Here is a 15,811-nt window from a genome sequence, read left to right on the forward strand (position 1 = left end):
GTCAAAACTTGACGTGTACCAATGTGATGTGTATAGCCTAAGCGACCCTCCCAGCCATGTGTGCGGCTACATATAGCAGGCGTGTGAGACATAGGCGTTCATATATCTATCTGTTCGCTCAACGGCTATGGCGCCATCGCTATTGGCTACCAGTATTTGGAAGCGCAGTATCAACAGATGAAACATGACTGTGATAACGTTTTAGAACATACAACGGGAGAGGATGTCAATTGGAATGCCTTTTTTTTACAGCGCAAAATAGACAGGATGTAGGAAAAAGACACACTCACAGGGGATCAAACGCTGACAGCGTCATGCTCGGCGTGTGCCTATTTCCTACGGCCTGGCTAATTGCATTCGAATTACCAAGGCCAACTAGTCTGTCTTTCTACTTTAAGAAGTATTGCAATTGGAACACTCAGCACGAGTTGCTGCGGCTATGGCCGATTTCTCCTAGCACTAAATCTTTTTTTTTCTCTTTAAACTTCACACTGAAGCTCTGCCTGTCAGAACCTGGCTGCATGCACAAGAAAAGAATATTTCTGCCCGCCTCCGTATCTATCCTGTTGACTGTCGTCTATTTTACGTACGAGAAACTATCGAACACTATTTTATTAGCGGTGGGACGCCCTACAAGGGACAATGAAGGAGGAATTCTTTCCAAGTTCTCACAGTTATGATATCTCACGGAAACCACTAAAATCAAGAACATTTATACGTTATTTTCCTCTTTGGTAGAAAACGCGCACATGTTGGATTATAGTGATGAACGGGCTGTTTCCCCGAAAACGCACTTTATCCACATAATGCTCCATGGCAGTTTAAAGGTGTCCATGGCGAAAGTGACTGTTCACTGGACCGGTTGTCATTGTCGGTGCCTTGTTTCGCCTTGCCTTCCTTTTAGGTGCGCAGTTGCTAAGCGGCTCTTTCAGGCCTCACATATGTGCCGCCTGTGTGCACTATAGTGTTGCGTAATGTTAGGGGATGCAATAGTCACCATTGCACCTCTTTGTAAGCAGCCTCTGTACATAGCCTCAGCTACTGCACGTAAACTAGTTAAATAAATGCCTTATAGAAAAAAAAAAAGACTGCGGCGACAACAGAGAGGTGCCATCGGAAAATGAAGATGAAAATTTAAAATTGGTTTTTGGGGAAAGGAAATGGCGCACTATCTGTCTCACATATCGGCGGACACCTGAACCGCGCCGTAAGCGAAGGGAAGGGAAGTGACGTAAGGGAAGTGACTCTAGGGTAAAGGAGGGACAAAAAGAAATGAAGCTGTATGCCTTGGTTGCGCCCGCGCTGGATCGAATCACGCTTGTGACTATTGTGTGACATTTTTTCCCCCACTGGATACCATTTACGAACTTGAACTTGGTTTTTGGGGAAAGTAAATGGCGCAGTATCTGTCTCACATATCGGCGGACACCTGAACCGCGCCGAAAATTTCGGAATAAAGTTTCGACATCACATTCGGCGTCATGTTCGGCCTCAGGTTCCCCCCGGTTTCCGGAGGGTGTTCGCCTGAGTTTGCCGATATTGAAGCTAAAAACATCGAATGCTTTACAACGCCGTGAGTCGCTGGCATTAAGCCCAGAAAGAAGAGATTCAGCTCCTCTCCACAGACGGACGGACGGACGGACGGACGGACGGACGGACGGACGGACGGGCGGGCGTGCAGGCGGGCAGGCAGACAGGCAAAAAAAAAACTATTTCTGCAAGTGAGTTTTAGACCCCCTGGGTGACTGCACGGTCCCGCACTGCATCATGTAGGTAATCTCCGCAGGAGTGTAAAAGAAGACGATGCATAGTATCTTTCGCAGCGCACCGATAGGACGCAGAATGCGCTTATCTTCTTCTTATATTCTTTTGTTCCCTGGTTAGAATCGGTAGATAGGCAGGTCTGTAGCTCTCGACTTTGTGAGTAAGCGCCTGAGTGCCCCGATATGTAGCCGCTTTTTACGAAATCAGTAAATAATACGTATGTGTCGCGTGTAGCCTGTGAATCAAAATGCCACTCAGCACTCAAGTAAATATATGTGCGTTCCGCGTTCCTCGCGGTAATTTATGCACACCCGCGTGCTCTTTAAGAGACATACAATCTGCTTCCTGTTAATTATCAGTCATAAAAAAGACCGGGAAGGCGAGTCAAACGATCAGATAACAACGATATGTGCTGCGGAAAAATAGGAAAAGGAGTCAAGTCCGCTTCCTTATTGGCCAAGTAGAATGCGCAAATGTTCGCTGCCTTGTATTATAGAAGTAAGATTCTTGATCAATAATTATGTAGAGGGAGTCGTCGAGGAGGCATTAATGACAGGGTGACAGTTATGGAAATTAAGCTTAATAACAAGTAAAAGTTGAAGGCTGTCTAGGACTACAGACCTACATACAGTCATAAAGACGAGGTGGTCAAAAGGTTCTGCGAATACGTAGAATCGGCAGTTAGCCAAGAAAAAATGCAGTGCGCTGTGCTAATCGGCGAGTTTAATGCAAGACAGACAAGCAGCAGAAAGGCGAACAGGCAGTAGGCGACTACGACATACTAGATTTCATGTAGCGATACCAGGGGGGAGCTATTAGCACAATTTGCAGAAAGATATAATCTGTGAATAATGAATACCTTCTTCCGCAAAAGGAGAAGCGTAAATGGACTTGTAAGACTCCAATTGGGAAGACTAAAAATGAAAGACTTCATAATGTGCGCCAATCCTGCATCGCGCAGGGTGTGGAGGGAAGCTGAGATGCATCTACCAAAGAATGGTGGCGAGGGCTAGAATTAACCTGTATTTGAATATCGAGGGGAGAAAAGTAGCAAGGAAGAAGCACAGAGTACGAGGTAAGAGGGAAAGTATGTCAATTCAGAATCTCGTCGAAGAACAGATATTCCTCTTTAACTGAGAAATCCGACTCAAGCAACAGGCGATCAAGGCCAACGCTAGCAGTATAATCGCTGGTGCGCAATAGAGCTGGGAGTATACGGTAGCTATGTAGGACACTGGCAAGCTCTCCCGGGACGAAAAATATATTACCAAAGGCCAGTTAATTCAAGCCTCCAGTCCCATGGATACAAGAGAACTGGCTGAACTGTTAATAAATAAGCGTACAAGGCTAGCGACATAGGAAAGTGTAACATAGAAGTATAACACTTTCTCTCGGATTCGCCTGACGGCTAGTGACTCCCCAGAATGTGTCCTGCGTGGTGACGGGATTCCCGTTGACCTGTTCAAGATTGTTGTTGTTAGAGAGGGCGCCAGAAAAAGAGAGGCAGGAGCTGGAGGGAGGCGGGCGTAACATGTATCGCTATAAGTTTTCTCCGATGCAAGGTGATAATTCTGGGAGTTTTCTTGGTGTCCTCTGTGGCGAGTTCTTGCTGAATTTAATTACACAGGTGTCCACAGGTAGTCATGCAGAGGCTCGTCTCCTATTCTTTGGCGTATACGTTCAAAAATACGGCCTACCCGAAACCGTGCACGCCCTGTTACTCTGACTGCGTTCTATTTTTGGCTCTCGCTTCCTGGTGTTGATCATGCAGTGATGGCTTTTATGATTTTAAAAAGCCCCCTTGTCCTTTCTCTTTCTATTTCTCTCTACAGCTTCTGTCTCTGCAAGCATCTTCTCCGAGGCATTATTCTCTCACTCCCTGGCGTGGGCCGCGTGACTGCATGGCCTGCGCCACCTACACGCCCTCGCGTACAGCGCACCACGCACGACAACGCCGAAAGCGCTACCCTGTCCGTAATTTGGCGAGCGCAGCGCTCGCTGGATAAGAGAACACGCCTGCCTACGCGCCTTCTGGGGCTCCGAGGTTGGCCCGTTGCACGCCCGAATGGTGGCATGCATATACGAATGCATTTCCGCCTCGCTCTGAAAGGTAGAAATAACGGTGCGTTGAAAACGGAACGAAGTTTCTTCTGATTTCTTTTTCTATTTTCGGGAGGAGAGGTGTAGGGCAGGTGGCTTAGGAGCAGGGGGGGGGGGGGGGGGGGGTTCTAAATGAGCGTCAACCCGTCGCCACCCTTATTTTGTACGGGAGCAGTCGAGCCACAGGGCGCGGAGGCCACAACCAGGTCAGCCGAGAGCGCAGAGAAGCCGCCTCTTTATAGTATTTGGTGTGGCTCGTGGGGTATCCTCGCTCTTCAGTTGATTAAAATTTTGGCGCAACTACATTGAGCAAAAAAGACAATAAATGACGGTCACAGGGAGCGTGATTATAGATCTTGTTGCTGCTAGTTAAGTAGAACCCACAGTTGAGTGCGTCTCTGGCGCTACGTGCGCCGTAGCTTAACGAAGGTTTCGGTTCTCTCATTCTTGACGCCATAGGTAGCATAAGGGGGCTCTCGCACCGCTTCCGCCCTCACCGTTCGATGGCGTTACACGTCACACTCGCGGCAATATATATGGAACGTATTACGTCCGCCGCTATGGACGAGAGTGGCGCTGATTAACACTCTCAAGGTTAGGTTATACAGAAACGTACATACATACCCCCGAGAGCAGAAGACTGCACGGCTGCCGCCGTAGCTCAGTTGATAGAGCACTGGACGTGAATTTCGGAGGTCGTGGGTTCGGGTCCTATCGACGGCATGGATGTTTTTTGCTTTTGCTTTAAAATTGTCTTTGAGCGACAGATAAGCCACAGTATCATTCTTCCATTGATCAACACAACAAATTAAAAAAAGATACTTCCCCAAACAACCCAAAGGGAAAGGAACCAAATCAACGCAATCATTTGGAAGGCGTATAAAACGGCCCTTAATCTGCCGATGCATACAGCAAACGAGAAGTTACTAGCACTCCGCATTCACAATACATTCGAAGAGCTGGAAGAGGCACAACTAGAGACGCAAAATGAAAGGCTGGTGCAAACAAGAAGCGGCAGAAGAATCCTAGCAAAGTTGGGATATAACTTAGAAAAAAAAATACTAGAAAAGGAACCAGACATCCCCGACAACATCAGAGCCACTATCAAAGTCTGCTCGCTCCCCCAAAACATGGACCCAAACCTACACCCGGCTAGGACAAAGGCGAGAGCGAAATACATCAAAGAGAAACTGGCGGTCATGAAAATATAGTATATGTGGACGCGTCCAGATATAGAGGAAGAGACGTGAGAATGGCAGCGGTAGCACTCAACTGGGAGCGCGCAGAATTTGCTAGCGCATCCATTAAAAACGGTACGGTTGATGAGGGCGAGGAACTCGCAGTTGCTCAAGCGATCGCTGAAGGCAAACGGATCGGAAAATTTTTAACCATCCTAACGGACTCGAAAGAGGCGTGCAGGAACTATATGAAAGGAAGGATAGGTAAATGTGCAAGACAAGTCATAGCACAAGTGGCTCCAAAAAAGGACCAAGCGAGGCATGTTATTTTCAGGGTACCCGGACATGCGGAAGTATGGGGCAACTTCAGGGTCGATGAGACCGCTCGAGCTTACACGAACCGAGCCTATCATCCACTCAGGCCGAGGTGGCGTCAGAAAACGTAATGCTCACCTTCTCAGAAATCACCAGTTACTACAGGGGGGTAAGGAAAAGAAATCCGGAACCGCACTCTAGCCTGACTCAGGAAGAGGCGGTCATATGGAGGAGGCTCCAAACAGAAACCCTATCTAATCTTTTCATATTAAATAAGATGTATCCAACGCACTACAGAGACACGTGCCCCAAATGCGGAGGCAGACCCACGGTGTGTCACAAAACGTGGGAGTGCAAGGACAATTATAGTTTCCATAATCAGAAAGAACCGTGTCGGGAGCAGTGGGAGGAAGCGCTTTCCAGCCACGATCCACCCTTCCAACGAACGCTGGTACAACACGCTGTGAAAGCTGCCAGATCCAATGGGACCCTGGAATAGGGGCTCCACTCGCTGAAGAGGGCGAAGACATCGCAAGATAAAGACGACCTCTGAACTCTGAAGTGTATAGAAATTAGAGCAGTAAAGTTTATCCTATCCTATCCTGTCCTGTCCTGTCCTGTCCTATCCTATCCTGTCCTATCCTGTGCATCTTAGTTTCGGTGGCTGTTGGCGTCCTTCATATGTATGTAAAACGACCCCCTCGTTTCCCTTCCGACCCGCCGCGGTGGCTCAGTCGTTAGGGCGCTCGACTACTGATCAGGAGTACCCGGGTTCGAACCCGACCGCGGCGGCTGCGTTTTTATGGAGGAAGAACGCTAAGGCGCCCGTGTGCTGTGCGATGTCAGTGCACGTTAAAGATCCCCTGGTGGTCGTAATTATTCCGGAGCCCTCCACTACGGCACCTCTTCTTCCTTTCTTCTTTCACTCCCTCCGTTATCCCTTCCCTTACGGAGCGGTTAAAGGGGTCCAACGATATATGAGACAGATACTGCGCCATTTCATTTCACCCCCAAAAAAAGACAATTATTATTATTATTATTTTCCCTTCCCTTGTCTGTTGGTACCCCATAAGGCGCAGTTTAAATGTGGAACATGCTACTACGACAGCGCCTCGGTGTCATTCTGAAGCAGCAACGGCTACGGTGAACCGATGGATGCGGTACTCTCAGAAGTCGATTAGGTGTAAGCCCTTGATGAAGTTGCATCTGCTTCTCATTGCCCCTGACTCTGCATCTGCATCCCTTCGCTCAAGCGGAACAACACTGAGAGCCGAAGTACCCGGGTTCCATCCCGACCGCGGCGGCCGCGTTTCAATGGACGCGAAACGCACAAAGATTCCCGTGTGCTGTGCGATGTTAGTGCACGTCAGAGGTGCCCGGGGGGTCGACATTATTCCGGAAGCCTCCACTACGGCTCCCCTTTCTCTCTCTACGCTTTCACTCCCAACTTCCTCCCTTCCCTTAATTACGGTGCGATTCCGGAGTCCACCGACATATGTGAGACAATTACTGCGCCATTTCCTTTCCTCAAAAACCAACTTTCATTTTGGTCCTTTCTAACATAAATGCTCTAGTGCTATTTTGATGTTTACTCAATGTTATCACTGCTAAATGTATATATTTGTTTATTTATCGTTCTTTTACATGAATTATACATCACTGAATTCCCATAGTAATTATTGTTTACGCGCTTCACGACGGCGACATTTTTAAAATATGAATCTCAATATGTCGATGTGAAAAGGCCCTTTTATTGTTCAATAAACTTAAACTGAGGCGCAAGCTGGAGTTGGCAAAAAGCTTCAGTCTTCCAGATGCTCCAGCAGTGGCAACCCCTGCCCTGTGGCGCATTGCAACCTCAATGAGGGCGCCCTGCACATATTTAACGATGGCTTCAGCTCTACGACTTCCAGAAAACAGGCCGAGCCAAGCAACCAACACCTACGCTGCTGTCTACTTCCGCCAGTCAGCGGCGAGTGCATACTGTCGAAGGACGCCCATTAGCTCACGTGCCATTGGAGACTGGTCGGTCAGCCATCCATCCTAGCCGGGTTACCATGTGAAGACCCAGGCTAAGCGTCACAGCCTCCCGCATCTTCGTGTTCAGTCCCAGGAGGTAGACGAGAGCCCCTAACAAGTCGGTGTTCTCTAATTGTACCAAGGTTTCGGTGGATAATCTCCATGCCCAGATGAAATAATGGTTGAGTACTAGTACCCAGCAGTCGGCAGAGATGCCTGGAGTCGGAGTCAGTAAAGTTTCGGAATGACATCGGCAAAGTCTTTTGTTCGGGATTTGCCATTGCGTGACCAAGCACTGCGATGACCAGCCTATTCATTTCCCGAATTGCAGTGCGTCCTTGAGTTGTTTTTGGACATTAGTTTCTCTTTCTCACCCCCCCCCCCCCCCCCGCACACACACACACCGCTCAAACACCAGGATCAATGCTTTTTAAGTAGGCTAGGAGTAAATCTAGGAACATTATGACCGACGTCAAAAACACAACTTTTGCCCGTTTACTTTATTTGTCATTAAAACCACGCATAAAGATTCAGTTCCGCTTACTAGGCAATAACTTTACCGATCTAATCTGTAACCGCAGGTGGTAGTTTCCGGATATGCCAAGCAAAATACCCAGCAGGTACTTGCGAGACGTCTTAAGCCATGCCAAGTAGCGTTTAGCCATAAACCACTCGAGGCTAGCAAGGCTGCTTTCTCAGAGTTTTATGCCTCATGCAACCAAGGCGGCTACGCTTTTTTTAGCGCTCGCTGTCGACGCGACGGTAATGTGGTCACTGAGTTTCCAGGCTACCCATTCGATGGCACTCTGAGTATGGTCGAACACTGCGTCTTCGACAATGTTGATAACAAACATGGTTGGTGGTTGTGTTTTCCAGCCATCTCACACAAATCGGCACAGCATTTCGTACATAGGATTTAATATTGGTTTATAGACGATTCAATCGTTGCCGTGTATTTCTGGCGTGTCCTTCTGTCACAGCCAGAAAAAATGACGGCAGGCTCGCCTGGTACACGCGGGTCCATCGAGGACTGACTCGGTCCCGGTGCTGCACTTGAATCCAGTGCACCACGCTTAAACAGGCATGATTAAACTGGCGAGCGTGGCACAGAGGATAGTCAGGAGGCAAAAAGAGCCTTTATCCAAAGACACTGCTGGCAGCTGGCCTGGCGAAGGCCTGAGGCGTGTTCCTGCGCATATAAAAAAGGAGAAAGTTTGTTCGCTTCCACACATGAGCAAAGACCATAATATATATTAATGCATGCTTTAAGAAAAAAAAAAGGCTACACAAATGCTATGGAACACGGTATAGTCGCAGGTTGGCGCCAGTTACGATGATGTGATTTTTTTTAGTGTATGAATATCTCACTATAAACATGTAGGGATGAGCAGTGATTGTATCAGTCATACTTAAAAACTCGGTCGGTTTTGGTAAGTATCAAAACCACGCACAGGAGTTTCGCCAGAGGAGTCCATTTAACACTTGAAAAAAAAAAAATCGGTGCCACATTGCAGCTGCTGCGCCAGCCTTATGGGGCCGGATGAGGGAGACAGCATCGGCCGTTATGCATTTGTCTGTTGAGTGGCAGGGGAGGTTCTCAAGGCGCATTCGTATAAGTAATCAGAGCTTTAAAATCAGACCTTCACACGCATCATATAACGCACAGTCATGCTCATAAAACTCGCTCCCTTTTTCGACCTGTATGCGTTTCGAAGCTGCTATTCGTCAGATACCTTCGTTAACAAGAGACAAGGGAGCGCAACAAACAGGGCCGACAGAAAGGAGGACAGCACACGAGCTGACTCCTTCACGCGTCTTCACACACCTCTGGACTGAAGCTTTGAGCATCCTTAGAGCTGAAGCCTGTATACGAGTTCATCTCCTAAAGCACAACCTCCTCTTGGCTTGCGCACGTGCGGCCCTCCCTACGCTCTAAACAGAAAGGAGTAAAAAAAGAGTAAGCTGTCCTCTAGCGCATTCCCTTTGTAAAGGGAGTACGCTTCAGGGCGGCTTACTCTTTCTTTAGTCTCATAAGGTGTACTCGCGTTTAGAGTGAAGGCGGCACTAATGCGTGTTTCGCTAAGCGTTTCGGCCTGCTTTTCAAGTGGCGGAATTCTGTCGAGGCACCTTCGTGAACCCTCCGAAGAAAAAAAAAGATGGCCGGCGGATTAGCATTGCTAAGCACTAAATATTGTGCAACACGGTTTTGTGTAGGTGAACACCACCGCCACGCACCTCGGAGCGCGATTGAGGTGTCCACTTACCCAGGGAGACAGTTATGGGCCTTTCGTTTGCACAAAATCAACCGAGTATGAACCTTCCGAAATCAACGGTCTGAACCTTCCGCTTGTTTTGAGAAAAGGAAAAAAGGTGCATTCCTCCATGCCTGAATTTGCAGGTGGATGCCACCGCCGATTCAGAGCGCGATTGAGGTGTCCACTGATCCAGTTAGCTAGTTATACTCAGGAGCTTCACACTGACACACACGGCAGAAACCCGGAGAGTGCGGCTAGAAGTTCTTTCGCACTTAAAAAAGAAGCCCCCTCCAGGCATTCCAGTGACTTTCCTGGGGGAGACACCTGTAGTCCCGAACAGCGTTCAAGATGTTCGGAAGCTCGGCCTTAAGTTCCGCGTGCATCTCAGCATAGATGTGATGGACCTCTCGACAATTGTTCGCACGACAGCCTCCAGAGCAGAAGCACTAGGGTGAAACAGGTGCATTTTGGGGGCTGTCGAAACACTACATAAATAATATGGACTCACCAAGAAGTGTGCAGAAGGTGCCGCAGCGGACGCATATCCACTGTGGCCATCCGCATACTCAAGGCGAGAATAACCACCATTACGAGATGGTTCATCACGTGGAAGGAAACCAGGCCATGAGACTCACTTTAAGGGAACAATGTGCCGACGCCAACGCCCGAGTATACGCCAACCGGAAGGCGCACAAGGACAGGGAACTGGGTCCGTATTCCGAGTTTGTGTCATAATAAAAAAGCGTCATAATCTGCCGCAGTGGCCACACCTGATATAACGAAACGCCGGAGGCGGATGTGGTGGTCCGGATGCAGCGAAAGAGAGTCGAAGAAACCGGACCAGTGACGTCAAACACATAGCTTACCATGCGCTGCGGCAACCGCAACGAAGTGACATCCTGCCGCCGCTCATAGTCTCAACCGAACCGACATCCGCTTCCGGCGTTTCGACCAATCAGGTGTGGCCGCTGCGGCAGATTATGACGCTTTTTGTTATGACACAAACTCGGAAGATACTCCCCACAAAGCTTCCTTAGTAGAAAGCAGTCGGTTGCCTGGATACAACTGCAGACTAATACATACCCCAATCTGTGTATGTATTCTACAAAATATATCCGACAACATATGAGAACAAATGCCCGCTTCGCAGTGAACGCTTTAGCGCTTTACATGAGCCTGTCAATAAACAGAGGCACTGCCATTACACAACACACCAACACCAGAGCAGTGGGAGGCTGCGCTGCCCTGTTCGAAGCCTGAATTACAGCTCAAGCTGATCCACAGAGCTCGCAAGGCAGCAAAGGCCACCGTGGCAATGGAAAGAGGGCCCAGCCTTCACCGGGAGAATCCCTTTGCGACAATAGTTTTTTACGCATTCCGTCACCCTGCCACATACGAGAGTTCGCAGACCGAATGTTAGTACTGAAAGAGTGTTTGTCTGTCTCCGGGACGCTTATGTAAACGTGACCTTGTTAGACAAGGAGGGCGGCTATGTGCTGGTACAGACAACAATCTACAACCAAAAGGCCAAAAACGTCAGCGCGAGTGTAGTCTTTCTTACTGTGGTCCTTGTTCATTGCGCAGCTTTGACTCTCGTTAGTCAATGAACAAAGCCACCAACCATCCCAAGTAGCCTCAAATTGCCCGTCTGCATCAGATACATTCTGGTGTCAAATGTAAAAGTCACGCAGCAACTACAGCGAAGCAGATTATAAAATAACGAGCGGATGAAGCAAGCGACACAACGTCGCCAGTCGCAGCCACCATCACTGCGAGTAGCTTTCGAGCGAGATAAATAAAAAAGGCGAAAAACAAAGGACATGATTACTTCACCGATGACGTTTAATTGTGTATGTGGGTGCGGGGTGAGGCGGGGCATTGGAGAAGTTTTTACTGCCTTCCGTGCATGCTATAGGAATCGTGAGAGAAGGAGCAGTGCGATGTTTCGATTAGCTCTGTTAACTGTTTCTACAAAGCGCATTCGAAAAAAATTTGCTGCCGGTTATTCAGGAAGCAGTCGCCTTCAACATTTTTTTGAGTAAAGGAAATGGCGCAGCAATTGTCTCACATGACACTCGAACCGCGCCAGTGAAGGGATAGAGGAGGGACAAAGAGAACAAAGAGGTGCCGTAGTGGAGGTTTCCAGAATAATTTCGACCACCTGGGGATCTTTAACGTGCGTGACATCGGACAGCACGCGGGGGTCATATAGCGTTTCGCCTTCATCGAAACGCGGCCGCCGCAGTCGGGGTCGAACCCTGGTACTCCGGTCCAGTATGCGAGCGCACTAATCTCTGAGCACGGTACCTCTGAGCCACCGCGGCGGGTTAACTCCGAATGCATACCGCCAGTTGCTGAAAAAAAAAATGGCGGGCGGTTTAGCATTGCTAAGCAGTTTTTTGCAAGTCATGATTCTACTTTGAATGTTCCGGCGCTTGGGGCTTGAGCGTTCCTCCTCGAAATACTGAGACAAGCACGTTGCAACGCGTTCTCGACACGAGCAGCAAACGCAGGAAATGAACACGGAGCCGGGCATGCGTTGAGCCGCGCCGATCTACACCACTGAGTTTTTTTTTTTTTTGCTGTTGAACACCAGCATGTATACCTTCAAACGCGACTGAGGTGTCCACTGACCCAGTGAAGTGAGCCAGTTACACTTGCTAATCAAGAGGCTTCACACACAGACACACAACGCTGAAACTCGGGGAGTGCGCCCAGAAGTGCTTTCGCAACTTAAATATTTGCCGTTGGATATTCATGCAGCAGTCGCCTTCGACATCGAATGTATACAGCGAATTTCTGAAAACAGTGTTCGACGACCCATTTATGTTCGAACTGCGCTCCGCCATCTCTTTTGGTGGATTCGAAAGGGCTACCGCACATTGCTGGCACGCACATTGTGGTCAACTCAAGCAACCTCTCTGACACAGGAGTGCATCGGCTATACCTGTGAAGGGGTACTACGTACTTTGTGAAGGAAGGCCATGCCGAGACGGCAGGACGTTTGTGGAAGAAGGTTAGGCCGAAACGGCAAGATGGCCGTTCCTGGCGTCCATTCTAATGGAGGAACCGAGGCGCGTCCCACAGGCCGAGCCGTGGGATGATGATGGTATGTTCAACTGAAATAATATGATCCCTGGAAGGCTCACGACTTACAAGTGCGGCTTGAACCAGCTGTTGCGGCTCCTTGTCCCGGGATGATGCAGCACGCACAAGCAGCAGCATGGGCGTCTCCTGGGTGGGCCGCGTTCTGTGCATCTCGGCGCATCTCGTCGAGTTGCATCACCTCGCGCAGGTTCAGCCGCTGTAGACCAGGGCGCCGCTGCGGTCGTACAAAGCGCCCGCCGCCGGCTGCTGCCGTCTGGGCCCGGCTCAGGGTCCGAGGAGCTCGCTGTGCTGCTGCTGTTCGATGTGCTCGCCCCGTCGTCAGCCACGGCGACGTCGACCGTCTCCCCTGCGCGCCTCAGCATGGCGCCGCGTCTTCTGTGCGCACCTGAGTACGAGCCCGGAAGAAGCGCTCCCTCGAAAGTCTCAGCTGGTCCTGCTTTCGATCGGTCTGTCCGAATTCGGTGCGGGTAGAGAGAGAGTCCCTGGACTCTAGGTACGGGCACCGCTGTCTCCGCCGCCGGTGCTGAGGCTTCTGATCCACCACCCGCCGCGTTCGGAATGCAGCGCGCTGCACGTGCGCTTTAGCTATACCGACGTCCTTTTCTTCTTTTTCTTTTCTTGTTGTTGGTGACAAAATTTTGTTTTCTTTTTTTGTTTTTATTAAAGGATATGACGCAGTAATTTCTCAAATCTGGTTGGACACTCGAACCGCGCCGAATAAGGGAAGGAAGGAAGATTGGTGGGAAAAAAGAAAAAATTTCGGAAGGCACTTAATTCTGCTTAGGTGTAGTATTGCGAAGGCATGGACCGTTCTAGAACGCGGGTTTTTTTCCTTCGACGGCAGTACGCGTTGTACTATTTAAAACTTTTTCTGTTGTTATATTTATTTTCTCTTATTTTGGTTTACAGTGAATTTTTATTTTCTATATTTAGTTATTATTTTTTATTGATATAGTTTTGTTCTCTATTTCTATTTTCCTTCATTTTTAATGTTCTTGCTTTTTATTCTGTTTTATTTCTAATTTAATTTGTTTTAATTTTGACGACGTCATTTAATAGGTGAGGCGGACACTCTCTGAGGAAAGACACTTCCAGCATACTCATGAGGCAAGTAAGGCTTCCGCCTTAAATTGTGCCGTGTGGACGACCTCTTCCTTCTTTCTTCTATTCTTCTCTCAGTCCTTCCTTTATCATGCCGGTGCACTTTGATGCGTTCGGCGGAACGTTAGGTGTGGTCCATGCGACACCTGCCGTGGTGACCGACTCCGCGGACCGTGGACGTAAGGTTAAATTGATTTTTGGGGAAAGGAAATGGCGCAGTATCTGTCTCGCATATCGGCGGACATCTGAACTGCGCCATAAGGGAAGGGATAAAGGAGGGACTCCGGAAGAAAGAGCGGCGACGAAGCGCGCGGCGCACCCACTCCTCCTCCTCCCCGGTTCCCATGGTAACGGCGCGTACGCACAACTGGTCTCTCCCATGAACCATGATAACGCCTCTCGCGTGTAATGCGAAATGCTCGACTGGTAGCCTAGTGTAGCTCCCGCTACAAAATTGGAGGAGACACCTGAGCTCCACCTTAAGGGTATTACGCGATCGCATTAATATGTTAATGCCCATATATGCAATATTGGCCATTCTCTGCTTAACATTCATAGATCCCTGAAAGTCCTCGTACCACTTCTGGCGGCGAAACGATAAGGCGCCCGTGTGCTGTGTGGGTGTCAGTGTCTGTGAAATATTCCCAGGTTGTCGAAATTATTTCCGGAGTCCGCCACTACGGCGCCTCTTTCTATACTTCTTTCACTCCCACCTTCGACCCTCCTGATATGTCCAACAACTTGGCTGTCCTAGCGTGCAGACTAGAGCGTGCCAAACAGAGGAGCCGTGCACGACTTACGGCCGTTACAACACCGGGTTACCTTAATACCTTAGCTGCTCGCACACGGCATGCGCAGATTTCCATTAATAAGATCATCGCCCATGCCAAACATCATCCGTAAATGGCTTACCGGCTTCTTTAACAAAGCAATTCCCCAACAAACGGCCTTGAGCCTCCCTTTCTAAATAACCAGCTCATTCATTCATTCATTCCTCTCTTTCAATAAGGTGCGGTTTGGGTGTCCACCGAGATTTGAGACAATCGCAGCACCATTTCCTTTCACAAACCAAACAAAACACTACATAAATTTTAAATGACATTTATAAGGATTATTACTTTCTATCTGATTCGGACCTTGTATTTTGGTACGGTAAAGTATTTTCTTTAGAAGTTAAAGATATCGTAAAAAAATATACAATTTTGTCATTGTTTTTAAATACCGGCTTGCTAAAAACTGATTTTTTATCTGTTGTCGAACTTTGCCCTGTTTAAAGGAAAAACAAAAGGAACGGCCGTGGCTTAGCTTGGTTAAGCCTGGTGATTGCGAAGCAGGGCCAGCCTTGGTGAGAGATTTCTCCTGTCTTTTCTTCGAACGCTCTTGTCTCTGCTGGGGTGTTTCTTCTGCACGCTGTTTTCTTCGCTTTTCGTTTTCCTTCTCTCGAAACGCACGTTCCTTCTCGAGCCGCTGTACCGGGGTTTCTTGGACACGCCTCTGCCGTTTAGTCGCGTTCTGAACTAGTAGAAGGAGACTCACTGTCGGGAATTTCTTCCTTTGCTTCTGCTGTTTCCACAGAGGAGGTTGTCGCCGAGCTGCATACTGGGCACGCCGCTTAGAAAGTCGTTCTTCTTCCGTCTCCGTAGCTCGCTGATGCTTCCTCTTTGCATTCTGCCGAGCTGCCTTGTTCGTAGGCACCATCGTAACATCTGGCTGTATGACTGCCTTGGCGAGAGGAGCGGAGCTGTTTTATACAGCTGGTGTGACGTCACACCGACCGTAGCGCCCCTGGTGAGAGGAGCGGGAGTTAGGCCGCCGTTGGTGGCTACCGCCTCGCCTCGCGACGGCGTGAGATGGGGCCCCGTTTTTACACAGCTGGTGTGACGTCACTCTAGGTCACGTGGTGTAACGTCACGCAGCGAGGTCAAGCTAAAGGTCAATGGTGCCTACCACCGCCTCGCCACGGAACGGGCT

At 49.0% G+C, this 15,811-nt stretch overlaps 1 long non-coding RNA gene across 1 annotated transcript; it reads right to left on the reverse strand.

Moving 5' to 3' along the window:
• Positions 1-8,303: 8,303 nt before the first annotated feature.
• On the reverse strand, positions 8,304-13,210 carry LOC144097106 (uncharacterized). Its single transcript, XR_013306907.1, has 2 exons — positions 12,788-13,210; positions 8,304-8,565 (listed from the first exon to the last, which is right to left on the reverse strand). It is a non-coding gene; the product is annotated as an uncharacterized LOC144097106 (long non-coding RNA).
• Positions 13,211-15,811: the final 2,601 nt, after the last annotated feature.

This window comes from Amblyomma americanum, chromosome 7 (genome assembly GCF_052857255.1).
Source record: "Amblyomma americanum isolate KBUSLIRL-KWMA chromosome 7, ASM5285725v1, whole genome shotgun sequence".
NCBI lineage: Eukaryota > Metazoa > Arthropoda > Arachnida > Ixodida > Ixodidae > Amblyomma > Amblyomma americanum.